This window comes from Cibotium barometz, chromosome 64 (assembly GCF_041138505.1).
Source record: "Cibotium barometz isolate CiBa-2024 chromosome 64, ASM4113850v1, whole genome shotgun sequence".
NCBI lineage: Eukaryota > Viridiplantae > Streptophyta > Polypodiopsida > Cyatheales > Cibotiaceae > Cibotium > Cibotium barometz.
This window is the reverse complement of record NC_141109.1, coordinates 7,105,391-7,116,992: the sequence shown is the minus strand read 5'-3', so window position 1 is coordinate 7,116,992 and position 11,602 is coordinate 7,105,391.

Below are 11,602 nucleotides of genomic sequence, written 5' to 3'. Positions count from 1 at the left end.
GAGTTATTCTCAATTGATTTTGATTTTATGCATAGATGCATAAAGGAATTTATTTTTATTTCAAAAGTGTTATTTTCCTTAAAATTGAATTTATGCATAAATAGATGTATAAATGGATTTTTATAAAAGTGTTATTCCCACATAAGTTGATTTTTATAAAAGAATGAATGGATGGATAGGTGTGATGTGAATCAGATAAATGTGAATGAATGGATGGATGGATGTGATGTGAATAGATGTGATCAGATGATGTCATGTGAATCGGGATGTAAATGAATGATATGGGATGGATGTGGATGTATGTGAAAGGATGGATGTGGATGTATGTGAAGAATGGATGTGGATGTATGTGAAAGAATGGATGTGGATGTATGTATGTGAAAGGATGGATGTGGATGTATGTGAAAGGATAGATGTGGATATGTAAATGGATCTTACTATGATGACTATCTTTTTGCAAAGGGTAAAAATATTCAACAAGCATACAGAAAGATCTAGACAAATACTTGATCTCTTAAACAAAGCTTAGCAACCCTTGGAATCTCGACGCGACGGTCCCTTTCTACATGAACATCAATAGGAAAATGCTCAACCATATATCCACAGGCTCCATGGTCATATTGAAAGCTGACAAATCGAGTTCATGTTTCCACACCTTTTTCTTCCATTGTTTTGATGCCAACCTAACTCCCTTTCTTTCCAATCCAGTTCATGTTTCCACACCTTTTTCTTCCATTGTTTTGATGCCAACCTAACTCCCTCTGCATAGGTATCAGGGTATTTGAGTTCCACCTTCTCCTTAATTACCCCATGTAACAACCCTATAAATCTATCCTTCTTTAAGAAATCAAGTGGTATTTGATTTCCCCCTAATATCCTCATAGTTCTTCTCCAAACCCCTTAAAACCTAATGAAAGCAACAATCTCTTCTTCTTCCCCTTGATAAAATCTACTAAGTTCCTTCTAGAGGTCCTCTGGATTATCACTCCTCCCATACTTTCTTCTTAATGCATTTCTCAAGTACTCCCAATTACCCCTCTCCTCTTCTATTAACACATCTTCATACCAGTCCCTGGTCGTTCCTTCAAAAAGTAGCCCAATCATTCAAGCTTTATATGCATCATCATCTCTATTGTTCCTCAAAGCTACCAGCTCAACTCTCCTCAGTAACTGAGTGAGATCTTCTCCCTTCTCACCTTTGAAAACATCATATGCAAAATCAATCTTGAGTTGATCTGCAAGTGGTTTCCAACCTGTTGATCAAAACCCTAAATAAGAACCTTCTAATCCTTAGTGGGGGCACCAAATAATGTGAGAATGTCGGGTGATGGCCTCTATAACACCACTAGTATACACATGGGAAGAATATGTAAAGGGACTAGAATTACGGGACGCTAAGATCCCAGTTCCAAGGGCACCAATCAACTCTACACCTATCATCAGTCCTTCAGCTACACATTTGGACACCTTAATACTCCCCAATTTGACCTAGATGATTCCTCCATTTGTCCTCCCAAGTCAAATCTAACCTCCAAAAGCTCTGATATTCACTCCTAACCCCTCAGCTGACCTCAACTGACACCTAGCTCACTTGAAAAGCTCCTAGCTGACTCTCAGCTGATCAGTTTTGTTGCTGACTGTAACCTGATCAACCTGAGCCAGATGCGTGCTCTACTGATTCCAGTCAGATATATGTCCACCAAGCTCTTAAACTATCCTCCAAGCTCCAAAAATTCCCCCAACAGTATCAGCAAACTTCAATTCCTTACTTCAGAACTTCACCAACCTTATCAGCTCTCCCTGACTTCCTACTAATCACACCAACATGGAATAGCTAACCTAGCTGATTTAGTTGATTTAGATCCAACTCACAGCTCACCAACCTCAGTGTCCTTTGACACCACTACACTCTCAAAAACCTTAGAAAACATCAGCAACCAACACAACAAACCCAGCAACATTGCCTCCTGACTTTGGACCACTTTCCCCTTCATTTCTACAAATCTGATTGCTTTGAATGAAAATCTGACAGTCAAACAGAAACCCTATATCACTTCATTTTAACCCAAAAGACTAGATCTACCCTTATATACCCCCAACTGACTCCTATTGGTACTCAACTGACCCTAGCTGACACCTTCCTAACTTGAGAAGCTCCTTAGCTGACCTAGAACACCATCTGGCCCACAACCTATCCAATTGACCCAACTATCCTTTGATTGTCAGCCCAAACTTTGCAGACTTCAAACTAAACAAAATCTACTTGTTTATAACATCAACTGACTAAACCAAACATACAGCTAACTCCAGTTGACTCTGTCACACCCTGTTGACTCAAAATTAGAGTTTTTTGACTCAGACCTGATTCAACAAACTTCAGATCTTCATTTCCACAGGTATTCTCTCAACAATCTCAAACCAAACAACATATATCAAAACAACTCATCAATCAAAAACATAGGAAGGCCTTTGTATATAGATGATAATTTAGTCAGTCTTCTCTCAACAAACTTGAGACATGGGTCAACACATATATACGAGAACAGAATACCAAACACCTTTGGGATTCTCTATAGATAGATACCCGCAACAATTCTTCCAAACATCATCTTCACTCAAAAGTTCAAACTTCAATGAATCTATAACCATAGATAACATGTATTTCCCATACACACACAAACCAACACTCAACTGACTTACAATAGTTGAAAAAGAATTAGACTAATGATAGCAGTTGCACACACAAACCAACACTCAACTGACTGATAGTAGTTAAACAAGAATTAGACTAAGCCAAGTCTCTAACAGAGATGCCACACAGAGATCCTAGGGAAACCACCTCCTTATATTGATTCTCTGATCCTTGGCACATTCCTTGCTCTAATTCATCCAATTCCACTCACACTAATAGTAGTTAAACAAGAATTAGACTAAGCCAAGTCTCTAACAGAGATGCCACACAGAGATCCTAGGGAAACCACCTCCTTACCGATTCTCTAATCCTTGGCACATTCTCTGCTCTAACTCATCCAATTCCACTCATGCTGTATTGATCCTCTCTTAGCAATCTTTCAAAACTGTCAGACTTCCAACTTACTGGTAACCTCCTCTCTATGTCCCCTCTCCCTCTCCTCACTTCTCTTCGCTCACTCTTTTTCTTACTTCTTCAATTCCCCTTCATAAGCTGGTCGCTTCCTTGTTTCATCTAGAATGTTGCTCCACCTGCTTCCTTTGATTGTCCATGCACTTTCTTTTTTCGTTGATGACTGTGCATTTCTTCTAGGCCACCACATGTCATTTCTGCCACCTAGGGTCCATGTCACACCATTCTATATACATTATATGCTCCTATACACCATTCTATATACATTGTATGCTCCTATACACCATTCTATATACATTGTATGCTCCTATACACCATGTTTGATCTCAGCTTTGGAATCCTCTCATAGCGTTTCATTTTCATGTATGCCGATATAGCTCGCCCCCTTTATAGACTTCTAATCCTCTTTCAGTGGATAGAGGAATGCCAATAGGTTTATTAAAGCCTAAAGAAAGCCTTGGCAAGTGCTCCCATTTTGAGGTTCCCCAATTGGGACATCATATTTCATGTCCACATTGACGCCTCTGCCTTTGCAGTTGGGTGTGTGCTGTCTCAACCCTGTGAACACAAGATGGATTTCCCTATTAGCTTTTCCAGTCTCGCCAACTCAATGAGAGGCAGAACAAAATTGTACCACCACCAAGAGGGAAGGGTTAGTGGCGATGGTTTACATGGTCAAGAAGTTTCTCCATTATCTTCTGGCAACCCAGTTTATTAAGTTTCTCCATTATCTTCTGGCAACCCAATTTATCTTCTTTGTAGACCATCAAGCTCTTCTCTATCTCGTAAACAAACCCTGCATAACCCAGAAGGATCACCCGCCGATGGCTACTGATCTTGCTTGAGTTCGACTTCACTATCACAATGTGGAAGGGTTCACAGCATGTCTTGGTGGACCATATGTCACACATTCCTAACGAGCGACGAGCCTTAGGTGGGAGCCGATGAACATTTACCAGAACATTTACCAGACACGACCATACAAACCTCAAGCCATGCCTGTACCTTTCTAGTTGCCATGGCCATACCACCCCAAGTCACGACCAAACCAACCTCAAGCCATGCATGTACCTTTCTAGTTGCCATGGCCATACCTTTCTCGGCCATGCATGTGTCCTTCCTGGAAAACTATAAAAAGGGGCCCACCACTTCATTTTCCTCACTCTTTGCCTTCTACCTAGCCAAACTCTTGTAAAAAAAATTTCCAGAGCTCTCCCCTTCCCACATCCTATCCTCCACACAATGCCCGAGCATTTAGACTCCTCCCTACCCCATAGAAGAAGAAGCATTCGACAGGGGACTACTTTGAGGAATATGCAAAGTACCCCGCCTAGATATCCCCCTTGATACGCCAAGTCAATGGACACAAATCACCACAACCTTATGAAAAACAATCATAAGGTGGAGCACAAGCTCCTATACTATACAGGGTCTTGTTACAGAGCTAACACACAAACTTGGCCATTGTCACCCCCTATGGGCTCAGCGGTCTGCCCACACTGGAACCATGGGGCCCAGATTTGTTCAATTGCCTCTATTTTACCAAGACATACGACAATAATGCTTCCCCAAGATAGGTGCTGGATAATACTGGCCAAGCCTAGACCATCCATCTCAGTCTCGATGTTGTCTACAAAGCCCTACATCTCCCAAGGATGGACCAGCCATATGTTTGCCTGACCAACGCCACTCACCTTGTTTGTGGCACTTATTAAGGCAGCACCACCGAGCAGGTGCTAATCGTGCTGGCCAAGGCCTTGTCATTTCTCCTCTCACCACCACACCAGATGGACCGACCGTTTTAATCGGTGCAGCTTGTCTACACTCGCCAGAATCAACTAAGGTACACTTGTCAACTGGGCGGAGTACCTCCACAAGGAGCTGCACTCTATGTGCAAACCCACAAGAAAAAGCTCGCAAGCTGCTCACAAAAGTGCTATATCATGCTGTAGGGTGGGATGAACTCCCCAGAGCCATCCAGCTAGAGGGTTCCAACCTCTCTACCTCCCCTTAGCTCTTCTCCCACCTCTCCACCCCCCAAGCGCCATCACCCCAACCCTCAGCACAAGAGCAGGCTTTCCCCCCCACTCCAGCCCCCCTGGCCTAGATACCGAGGCACAAGATGTTGAAGCCCATCGCAAGGCCGTTGAGGAGGAGGCGCAGTGCAAAGCATTCTTTGACCAAACCTGTACGAGACACCACCACCCCAGGCTTCTCTCCATACCTTCCTCACTTCTCGGAAGCCAGCCCCTCTTCCCCCGCCTCCTCCCAGCGAAACACATTGGAAACCCTCCGCGATGGCTAGGCGCGAACAGGAAATTTTTTCTCACACAAGGCTTACTCATAGTTAGGGCATCCGCTCAACGCATGGAGTAGTACACCGGACTTTTCCCAAGGCTTCTCAAACTTGGCGAGAAAATTACCCAGATGAAGAATTGCATGTATAGGCATCAAGAGCAAGCGACCATTGTGCACTGAACAGATGTTTCTTGAAAAGGCCCAAGAGCAACAAAGCTAGGAAGATCTTTATGATGCCACCGTCACCAACATTAACCTTCAACAGGCTCTGGAAGATTAAGAGCTAACTATAGCCAACACCCTCTCCTCGCTCTCATCGACCTTTAGCAATAGCTCCAGGTGGCCCAAGAAGTAGAATAGCAAGCACTACACGCCCTCTCTCTTGCCTAAGCCGAAGCATAGGACCTGTTTGACAGAGAGCGGCAAAAGCTAAAGAGAACCTCACAACCACCGGCCTCGCCTTCCAGTAGTACTGCGAAGTCGCTGAGGAAGCCCTCCACCACAAAACCTCTCAACTCGAACCATAGATGCTCGGGCCACCCAACCCCCACCCATCCATTTGGCTCTGTCCCCAGCGTGCTTTTAAAAACGGTCGATGCGCTGATGGGCACCACCGCCAAACTCCCAATCCTCGCCATCCCTCCCTAGAACCCAACCCAACTCCTCGAGCATTCACTTGAATTTACTCCAACATGATATCTTCATCGACATACCCCTCTCACAAGCCACATTCTTGTATGTCCTCACCAAGCTACCCCTCCACTCCATCTCCCTCTTGGAAACCTTTTTCTTTCAAGGCCAGCTTTCTTTTACACAGCCGACCATCTTTTTTGATCTCCTAGCCCATCCCCTCTCAGCCAATCTCATGAACTGGGCCCATCTCCTTCGCTTCGAGCAACCAACATAGCAAATTGACCCCATCAACCACGCAGTCCCAGATGGGCTATGCCCTTATCCATATTCCTCCCCTCACATCACTGACGCCCTCTGCTACCTCCACCGCACTGACTGGGATATTGTATACGTAGCCTACAAATCCCTCCGCCGCTATGAACTTCCACCTTATACAGCCAAGGGTCTCCTCATTCTTTACCAATGGTGCCATATTTAGCTGAAGATTATATAGGCCACAGGGATCATGTAGTTTGATGACTCTCACGTGGACTTCCCCATGGAGTTTATCCCCCAAGAAGCTGCCCGACACCCGAACCTTCTTCCACTCCAAAATTCATGACAACAACTCCTCCAAAGACGATGACAACGATGATGATAATGACAATGACAACGGCAGGCAGAGGAGCCTTGGGCAACCACCCCCATCAGAACCCCCCACCCTCATCTCCCCTGCATCTCCCCCCTTCACCCAACCCATCTCACCCTAGCACAAGCACCCAACCCCTTATGTATACGTGTGTAACACATAGATCACATGGATGCACATGCACAATCACATGCTATTTTGAAATGTAATATATATTGGTAGTTATTACATATATTTGTAGTAAAGTTTCTCTATATGCCTACCTTGAAGATAAATATATATGTGTGTGTGTATGTGTGCTCACACACAAACACACACATGTGTGTGTGTGTGTGTGCTCACACACACAAACACACCCGCACTCACATATGTTGATATATGTAGCACATAGATCACACATGGATGCAGCGCCCAATCACATGGTTATTTGAAGTGTAATATTGATCTTTGATCTTTGAGTGAAGTTTCAATTAACATTTGCATGTTTGTTGCCTTTGATTGCATGGAGCAAATTTTCTCTCATCAAAGGCTTGCATTGAAATTTATGCAGTTTTTAGAAGTGCTCTCTCTCTTGTTGAAATTTGAGCAATAATGATGAGCTATGGTGGATCAAACACTAGAATCAACATAACTAACAAAGTGATTAGTAAGTGATTAAGATGTAATTAGTGAATAATTAGCACATAGATTAATGTAGGCATGGATACTCAAAAACCAGCAAATTCTCATTAGGGCTATGCCTCAATTTATAGAGTTTACATCAAGCATCAAATCCCATTGATTTCTCCATGATTCACTCCCAGAATATCTCCACCTTTTGCCTGATTCTCTCCACCTCTTCTCTTTTCCCTGAATATCTCCCAGAATAACTCCACACTCCTAAATTCCCTCATGCTACCCATTATTCTCTCCCAGTAGATTCTTCTAACCTTTTCACAGGTTCTTTCACAATTACATCTCCTCTTTTACAGCCTCTATCCAAGAGCTTGTTCCCACACACACCCTATTCACTTGTATATTTCAACACCTCCCCTCAAGTGAATAATCCTAGCACACCTGGACCCTATATCAAGTTTCCCTCTTACTTGATAGCCATTCCTGCTCTTCCACTCATTTTCCCCTCTCTCTGGACATTCATCTCTCCCTTCAACTAATCCCCACAGATTTTTCCTCATCAGCAAATACATGGTTTTTGTCTGCCATGTATAAAACTGTTCCCCATTAAATTTGGCTATTTCCTGTGCTGAACTCATGGTGATGTGAAGGGGGTCTTACCTCTTGATCCAATTTCAAGATTCAAGGGCAGTATCTACCCTTTTACAACTCAATCTGGTGTTTAATAGATGATTACAACAATTTTATCAGCATAAAATCACCAGAAATTACATTAAATTGAGGGTAACCAATTTGTACGGGATGGTTGGAGTATCAAACCAACTCCGATTTGAAATCTGAAGTTATAGGGATCTGTATCAGATACCTAATGGTTAATTTGAACCCTCAATTGCACCAAAGTACAGTGATTAGCATTGATTAATCACTGATTAGCAAATTAATGCTCTAGTTTGTGTGCAGAAAACAGAGTATGCGGGGAGTCCCTTCCACTTCAAATGAGCTCAAATGCTTTCAAAGGCATCAATAGCAATGAGTCTAGTAGAGGATTAAGCCAAGAAACACAAGATTTGACCAAATTGTTGAAAATACAAGTGAATAGGGTGTGTGTGGGAACAAGCTCTTGGATAGAGGCTGTAAAAGAGGAGATGTAATTGTGAAAGAACCTGTGAAAAGGTTAGAAGAATCTATTGGGAGAGAATAATGGGTAGCATGAGAGAATTTAGGAGTGTGGAGATATTCTGGGAGATATTCAGGGAAAAGAGAAGAGGTGGGGTGGAGATATTCTGGGAGTGAATCATGGAGAAATCAATGGGATTTGATGCTTGATGTAAACTCTATAAATTGAGGCATAGCCCTAATGAGAATTTGCTGGTTTTAGAGTATCCATGCCTACATTAATCTATGTGCTAATTATTCACTAATTACGTCTTAATCATTTGCTAATCACTTTGTTAATGATGTTGATTCTAGTGTTTGATCCACCATAGCTCATCATTATGCTCAAATTTCAACATGGTATCAGAGCCATGCCTAGAATCAACCAGATTTATGAGCCCATTAGTGAATTAATTAGGATTAGTAGGTAATTAGCAAAAAAATCAGTTTTTAGTGAGTTTTTCATCTTCCCCTTCACCCCCAGCCAGTGGAGGGTCTCTAGCATCTAGCACACTCAAAATTAGGGCAAGACCTTCTAGCACATAATAGCCAACACCCCTGGCTACCAGCCCATCGAAACGGCGCAGCAAACCGCCAAAGGAATCAGGAGAATTCGCGATTTTCACCGGCGCTTATTTTCTGAGATGTTTTTGATATTGCAACTTCCACAGATCAAAGCTCTCTAATTCCTTTTAGCCCAAGGGGTAATCAAGCATGCTCTACAAGCTGGTGAAGACAGAAATCAATTTCATCAAGTCTACAGTGAGATCCAAGCTCTTCATCAAATCTGCAGGTGACTTTGGTAAAACAGAGATTAAGCTTTCATTATTTGGTCAAATCTTGTGTTTCTTGGCTTAATCCTCTACTAGACTCATTGCTATTGATGCCTTTGAAAGCATTTGAGCTCATTTGAAGTGGAAGGCACCAGATCTGGACTCCCCGCATACTCTGTTTTCTGCACATAAAACAGAGCATTAATTTGCTAATCAGTGATTAATCAGTACTAATCACTATATTTTGGTGCAATTGAGGGTTCAAATTAACCATTAGGTATCTGATACAGATCCCTATAACTTCAGATTTCAAATCGGAGTTGGTTTGATACTCCAACCATCCCGTACAAATCGGTTACCCTTGATTTAATGTAATTTCTGGTAAAATTGTGCTGATAAAATTGTGAAAATCATCATTTTGCATTTAACCCTTGGTTCATGCCTGTAGATCTCACTCAAAATCAAGATTATTCACAGCCAAAGTTGCATTAGGAATGTGCATGAGAATGAATGCTATACGCATTACGTATTGGGCACATTGCATCAGTGTAAAAATGGGAACAGACACTACCCTTGTCCGGAATAAGGCAAGAGGTAAGACCTCCCGCATAAATTTGGGTTTGCATTGCATAATGATATAAAATAAACATAAAAAGCCCAAAGGAACTGTCAGCAAAACATTGAAACATGTTGCTCACATGGAGCAAAATGACCTGACGGACCAGCTCATGGCCCCAGCCATGAAAGAAGAAGAATATCTCTTCCCAAGAAGAGGATCCACACCGAGAAGAAGATCTGAAGGAAGACATGGACACGAGAAGAGAAGCTGCCACGAGAAGAGAAGCTGCCCCAAGAAGACTGAAAGAAGAGATGGACGCGTGGAGAGAAGCTGCCACGACAAGAAGACTGAAGACAAGAGAAGATGTGAGGCTCCAAAGAGTGAGGAGCCATGTGAAAATCTCTGAGAGAGAGAGAGAGAGAGAGAGACCCCACAACCCAATGTAACCTGCCCCAACAAAGTAAAACCACCTCTGAGCCACCGATGATGTAGGCCACGTGGTAGAGAGATGTATGTGTGAGCACTTTAGTCAAGGTCGCGGGCAACTATAGTAAGCCTTGGACACATAGAGAGAGAGAGTGTCAAGGACTATGAGTTTAGGGATCTGAGGCACTGGTCGCGCAGGCTGTCAAGTAAGAGAGAAACTTGATATAGGGTCCAGGTGTGCTGAGATAACTTGAGGGGAGGAGTAGACACTGGTCGCACGGACTACCAAGTAAGGGGAGGCAAACTTGGTATAGGGTCTAGGTGTGCTAGGATTATTCACTTGAGGGGAGGTGTTGAAAATACAAGTGAATAGGGTGTGTGTGGGAACAAGCTCTTGGATAGAGGCTGTAAAAGAGGAGATGTAATTGTGAAAGAACCTGTGAAAAGGTTAGAAGAATCTACTGGGAGAGAATAATGGGTAGCATGAGAGAATTTAGGAGTGTGGAGATATTATGGGAGATATTCAGGGAAAAGAGAAGAGGTGGAGAGAATCAGGCAAAAGGTGGAGATATTCTGGGAGTGAATCATGGAGAAATCAATGGGATTTGATGCTTGATGTAAACTCTATAAATTGAGGCATATCCCTAATGAGAATTTGCTGGTTTTTGAGTATCCATGCCTACATTAATCTATTTGCTAATTACTTTGTTAATGATGTTGATTCTAGTGTTTGATCCACCATAGCTCATCATTATGCTCAAATTTCAACACAAATAATGAAAGCTTAATCTCTGTTTTACCAAAGTCACCTGCAGATTTGATGAAGAGCTTGGATCTCACTGTAGACTTGATGAAACTGAATTCTGTCTTCACCAGCTTATAGAGCATGCTTGATTACCCCTTGGGCTAGGAGGAATTGAATTAATTTGAACTGATGAAGTGGAGATCTGCAATTTACTCAGAAAAATCAGCGCTGAAAAAAACGTCGATTTCTCCTCAACGCTTTCGCGTTTTGCTGCGCCGTTTGATGAGCTTGTAGCTAGGGATGTTGACTAGCTTGTGTTAGAAGGGCAAGGCCTAATGTTGACTGTGCATGGAGAATGGAGTCCTCCACTGACTGGGGGTGAAGGGGGAAATGAAAAACTCACTAAAAATTGATTTTTTGCTAATTATCTTACTAATCCTCATTAATTAACTAATGGGCTCATAAATCTGGTTGATTCTAGGCATGGCTCTGATACCATGTTGAAATTTGAGCAATAATGATGAGCTATGGTGGATCAAACACTAGAATCAACATAATTAACAAAGTGATTAGTAAGTGATTAAGACGTAATTAGTGAATAATTAGCACATAGATTAATGTAGGCATGGATACTCAAAAACCAGCAAATTCTCATTAGGGCTATGCC